Raw genomic sequence first — 5,477 nt, 5'->3', positions numbered from 1 at the left:
GCATTCTGTCCGCAAAGGAGATAGCGCACAAAATTCTCATATGACTCTCACTGGAATTGCTCAAGTGTGTGGGACCCGTACCAAACAGAACTAACAGGAGATACTGAGTGAAAACAAAGAAGGGCAGTACAAATTGTCTCAAGTTTGCTCAACCCATGGGAGGGTATCATGAAGTTGCTCAAAGAACAGAACTGAGAGACACTTGAAGAAAAATGCAAACTATCGTATGAAATCTACTTAGAAAGTTTCTCCAGCAAACTTTAAGTAACAAATCTAGGAATAAATGAAAATACCCTACATGTTACTGCTGTAGGGACCAAGAAGAAAAGAGTAGACTAATGACAGCATGCACAGACGCATTTAAGCAGTCATTCTTCCCATAATTCAAAAGTGAATGCAATGGGAGAAAGCCCTCATAATTGGTACAATGGGATGTATCCTCTGTCAAGCACTTCACAGTGGTTTGCAGAGCATAGCCGTAGAAGTAGGAGTAATGTGGGGCATTGCAGCTAAGGTGGAAAAATTATTTATTCTACAAAAAAAAAAAATCGAAATGTCTTCCAGTTCAAAATCTAATTTAAAATGTACCTTACTAACCACTCTGTCTAGTGCAGAACAGTGAAAAGTTGTGATAGCTACACATCACACATTCATTGTAATGTTGCATGACAAGTAGTAATGTACTGTGCATAAGTCTTAATATCTACATAAGTAGGTACATGTTTTATTTAAAATAAAGCACTGTAATCAAGTAAATATTAATCAATTAATATCAGATACACAACATGTATATTGTAACTGAGGAGGCTTTTTTCAGAGTAGAAGCTTCTTTACTGATTCACTCTATTAAACTTAGATGGCATAACTGTGAATAGGATTAATCAGTATAGCTATTTGGTATAATGTTAATACGTCATACAGAGAAAGTGTCTACAGTAACTTTGTCTTAATGTTAATGTATATTTTGACTCATTCCATAACCCTGAAGGCTCTTCGTCATAATGGGATTCATGAAACACAACATGACAATGAATTCCAAAACACACATGTATGTTTAGTTCACTTTATCTTCATTGTATTATACTCTATGCTACCAAATTCAAGAGTGTTTACTTTCTCAGATTCATATTCCATAAAATGGCAACCTGAGTGATATATTCCACACACGTGATATATGTGAAAAGAAATAAAGAAATATTTATATTTCATTAAATTTCATAAAACAGTTTTAGTGCATTACACTCACACGGAAGGGAATTAGTTGTAGAGTAAAAGAAACTATGCTGTGCTCTGTGATACAGACAAACTAATGAAGCTGCAAAAACTCTAAGTAAATGAAATAATACAGTCACAGTGATAAGGGCTGTATGTAAAGATGTAGGATGTATTAATTGTAATACATCAAATGATTTTTCAATAAATACAAATGAATAAATTAATTTCAGTTTCAGCTAAATTTTCAATTTTTGCATTCTATTACCTAAAGTACATACTCATGTACCCCATATACATTTCAGATTATGTAGAATAAAAATATAAATATCTAACAAGTACTTTAAAATGTGCACACAATTAACACAGGTAAATTCTTTAATATCTACACATATACTGTTTGCTAATAAACTGAAGCAGCACTGTTCAAAAAAATTTAACTTTTTGCAGGGTCTGAAACTTGCAAATGTTGCATTTCGGAAGGTGGACTAGGTCAGGGTGGGGATTGTGTCGGGTGGGTTGAGTAGAGGTAGGGAGGTTGGGGGCGAGTGGTTAACCGCTCAGAGGGAGGCAGCGGGTTTGCAGGCTAGGAATGGGGGACAGAGGGGTGGCAGAGATATAGGCTAGGCATGTGATGCATGGGAATGAGAGCTGGTGAAGAGCAACACACGATGAAGGTGATATGGTGCCATGAATTGGGAGAGGGTGATAGGATGGAGGAATGGAAAACTGTTGGGTGGACGGTGTGGGGACACTGTAGTAGTGGAGATGGAGGCCACAATGATTATGGGAGTGAAGGATGTGGTGCAAAGATAATGCCCATCTGCATAGTATATAGAAGCTAATGGTGGAAGAAAGGATCGATATAGCCCAGTTGTGAAGCAGTTATTGAAACTGAGCGTGTTGTGTTCAGCTGCATATGTGTGTGTGTGTGTGCGTGTGTGTGTGTGTGTGTGTGTGTGTGTGTGTGTGTGTGTCTGGTCAACTTTGTTCATGGCAACAGCTTTGTGACGACCATTCATCCTGGTAGATAGCTGGTACATAGTCGTATCAATGTAAAATGCAGTGCAGTGTTTGCACTAGGGTTGATACATGATATGGTGGCCTGGACTCAGATGGGGTAGGATAAGCCTGTGACAGGACTGGAACAGAAAGTGCTGGGTGGCTGGAGTGGGTAGGACTTACATCTTGGGTCTTCCTTATGTATATGATGCCTATGGGAAGGGCTTGGGTATGGAAGTGGCACAGAGATGGACTAGGATGTTGTATAGGTGGGATGGGTGATGGAACACCACTTTGGGAGGGGTGGGAGGGACCTTGGGTAGGATTGTCCCTCATTTCAGGACATGGTGATATATAAGCAAGGCCAAGACAAAGGATATGGTTCACAAGTTGTGACATAGTTACGGAAAAATTTCCGTGGATGGAGGAAAGTATTGGCTGTATTATAATTCCAGTTTTCGATCACAATGTTTATTTGTAATCATGGTATTCATTTCAGTTGTTAATGACCATCTTCAGATCTACCTGTATGTACATATGTTTTCTAGGTCTGAAAATGGTTATTACTGACCAGAATTAATAAACTGATTACAAATAATTACTGTGATACAGTACTGGATAAAGGGGATGTGGTTCAATTGTTCCAGTCCAAGGAGCTATAGGCTGAAGAGGGGGGGCACTCCTTTGTAGTTGTTTCTTTGGCTTGGTGGAAGGATTGGGGTTGTGTGAGGATATGGCATGGGAAATCTGTTTGCAGACTAGTTTGGAGGCTAGTGCTTGTCATTGAAAGCCTTCAGCATACTGGGCAAGGGAGTTCTCATCACTGCAGATACGTCATCCATGGTTGGCCAAGATTTGTGGTAGGGAGGAATTTTTTGGTGTGGAAGGGATGCAGCTGTCAAAACGCAGGTACGTTTGTGGTTAGTGGGTTCAGTGTAGACAGAAGTGTGGATGGAGCTTTCAGAGAGGTGGAGCTTAACATCCAGGAATGTGGCATGTTGGGCTTAAAAGGAGTAGGTGCAGTGAATGGGAGAGAAGGTGTTGAGGTTGTGGAGGAATGAGGATGGGGTGCCTTGGCCCTCATCATTAGTCCAGTTGATGAAGATATCATAAATGAATCCAAACCAGACTAAGGGTTTGTCATTTTGGGAGGCTAGGAAGGCCTCTTCTAAATGGCCCATAAACAGGTTGACATAGGAGGGGGCCAGAATGAGATATTCACTCTGCAGCGGAGTGTGCCCTGATCTGCCAGGAAGTTTCATAGGAGGGGGCCGTTGATTTGTTCACACACCTTCCCTTCAAAGACGAGTAGTTGTGAATTAGGATAATTTAGTAAGGTATATACAAGGAAGAGATAGTGGGTCTGGAATCTGAAGGACAATGGGAAGGGTAATGTTCAATAGCAGCAAGACCATAGGCATGAAGGATATTGGTGTATAGGGAAGTGGTGTCAACAGTGGGTAACAGGGACTCAGGAGATCAAAGGATGTGGATGGTGGAGAGCCATTGAAGGAGCTGATTGGCAACTTTGACATGGGAGGCTGGATCTTGGCAACTGGTTGGAGGTAGCTCAATAACCAGCTACTATGGGGCATCCAGAGCTGTTGGATTTGTGGATTTTGAGAAGCATTTGGAAGGTGGGTGTGCAAGATGTAATAGGAGTGAGGAGGGAAATACATTCAGGGGAGAGGTTCTGAGAAGGGCATATGGCTTTAAGCAGAAATTAAGAGGTTATGTTGGACTTCTAGGATGGGATCACTATGGCAGAGCTTGTTGATGGAATAGTCATACAGTTGGTGGAGGCCTCTACTAGGTGGTCATTGTGATTCATCATGACAGTGGTGGATGCTTTGCTTGCAGGGAGGTTGATTACATCAGGATCTGATATGTTTTAAGATTGTGCATGGCCGCCGTTCCTTTTGCTGAAAGGTTAATGTTCTGGGAAGGCTGCTGAGGCCGAGTTGGAGGTAAGGAATTCACGGAAGGTGACCAGGCTGTGGTTAGGTGGGGTGGGAGAAAGTCACAATTGAATGATGGTATGAACCAGAAGAGGCCAGGTTTAGTGTTGCAACCATCTCGCTCTCAATCTCCACTTACTCACTGTCCCCATGCCTTTCACACAACAATTTCCACTTCCTCCATCCTATCACCCCCTCCTGGTTCATGTCCCCACATCACTTTCAGCATGCATTGTCCCCCACTGGCTTCAACACCAGAACATCACATGCCAAGCCTGTGCACCTGCCAGTCCTCCATCCCGCACTCCTAGCCAGTGAACTGGCTGCCTCGCTCTGAGATGCTAGTCACCCACCCACGATCCATCTTCCTGCCTCTTGCCTTCCTCCCTCTCTATCCACCTGACACAACCCTCACTCTGACATAGTCCACCTGCTGAAATGACATTGTGCATCCAACAAGCACCATGCAGGTGCATAGGCATGTCTAAGCACATGTGTGTTTTCTGTGTGTATTTGTACTCTAGCTTGAGAAAGGATTCAAGTTTTCTTTCTTGTGTGTGTGTGTGTGTGTGTGTGTGTGTGTGTGTGTGTGTGTGTGTGTGTGTACCTTCTGACAACTCAATGCTTCTGCTTTCTGGTGAGTGGTCTCCTTTACTCCTAAAGTGTTTACATTGAACCAGAAATTTTTAACATTATGCTGATGTCTTCACTGACAAACTATATCTGCTGAATGTGGAATTTTTGCTGTGTGTTTTATTCACAGAAAGATTTTTTGTAGAAATTAGAGTTTGTTGAAGTAACATGTAACCTTATTCTGTAATATTGTGTTCATTTGTTTATTCTGCATGGAAATCTCTTGATTGCCACATGTTATTCGCATGAGCTTGATGTACACATGAGTCACCTGTAATTTGCATTACTACTTTAAAGATACGAATAACTCTTCAAATGTATCTACTGACTTGTTCTAAATAATGTTGCTGTGGCTCAGTTTTTCCTCTAGAACGTAGGAAAATGTAAAAAATGCTATGAAAAGTAAAAAAAATGGCTTTAGGAGTCATATGCATCCCATGCCATTGCATAGACAGTCTTCATGGTTATTAAGAAAATAAACAGCAGTACTGTTTAAGACCCATAATCGTCTTTGAAACTCCTCATTGTATAGTGGAGTATTTCCAGAAAAACTGTAAATGATGAATGTAGGGAAGACAAGACAAATGAGAAAAAGTACAGATCAATACCTCTGCTGTCAGGTTTTATTAAAATACTGTATTGGAAAAAGTATTTTATTACGGAAGACGCATT

Source organism: Schistocerca americana, chromosome 4 (genome assembly GCF_021461395.2).
Source record: "Schistocerca americana isolate TAMUIC-IGC-003095 chromosome 4, iqSchAmer2.1, whole genome shotgun sequence".
Lineage (NCBI taxonomy): Eukaryota > Metazoa > Arthropoda > Insecta > Orthoptera > Acrididae > Schistocerca > Schistocerca americana.
The sequence above is the reverse complement of the archived record's forward strand: the minus strand, read 5'-3'. Positions refer to the sequence as shown.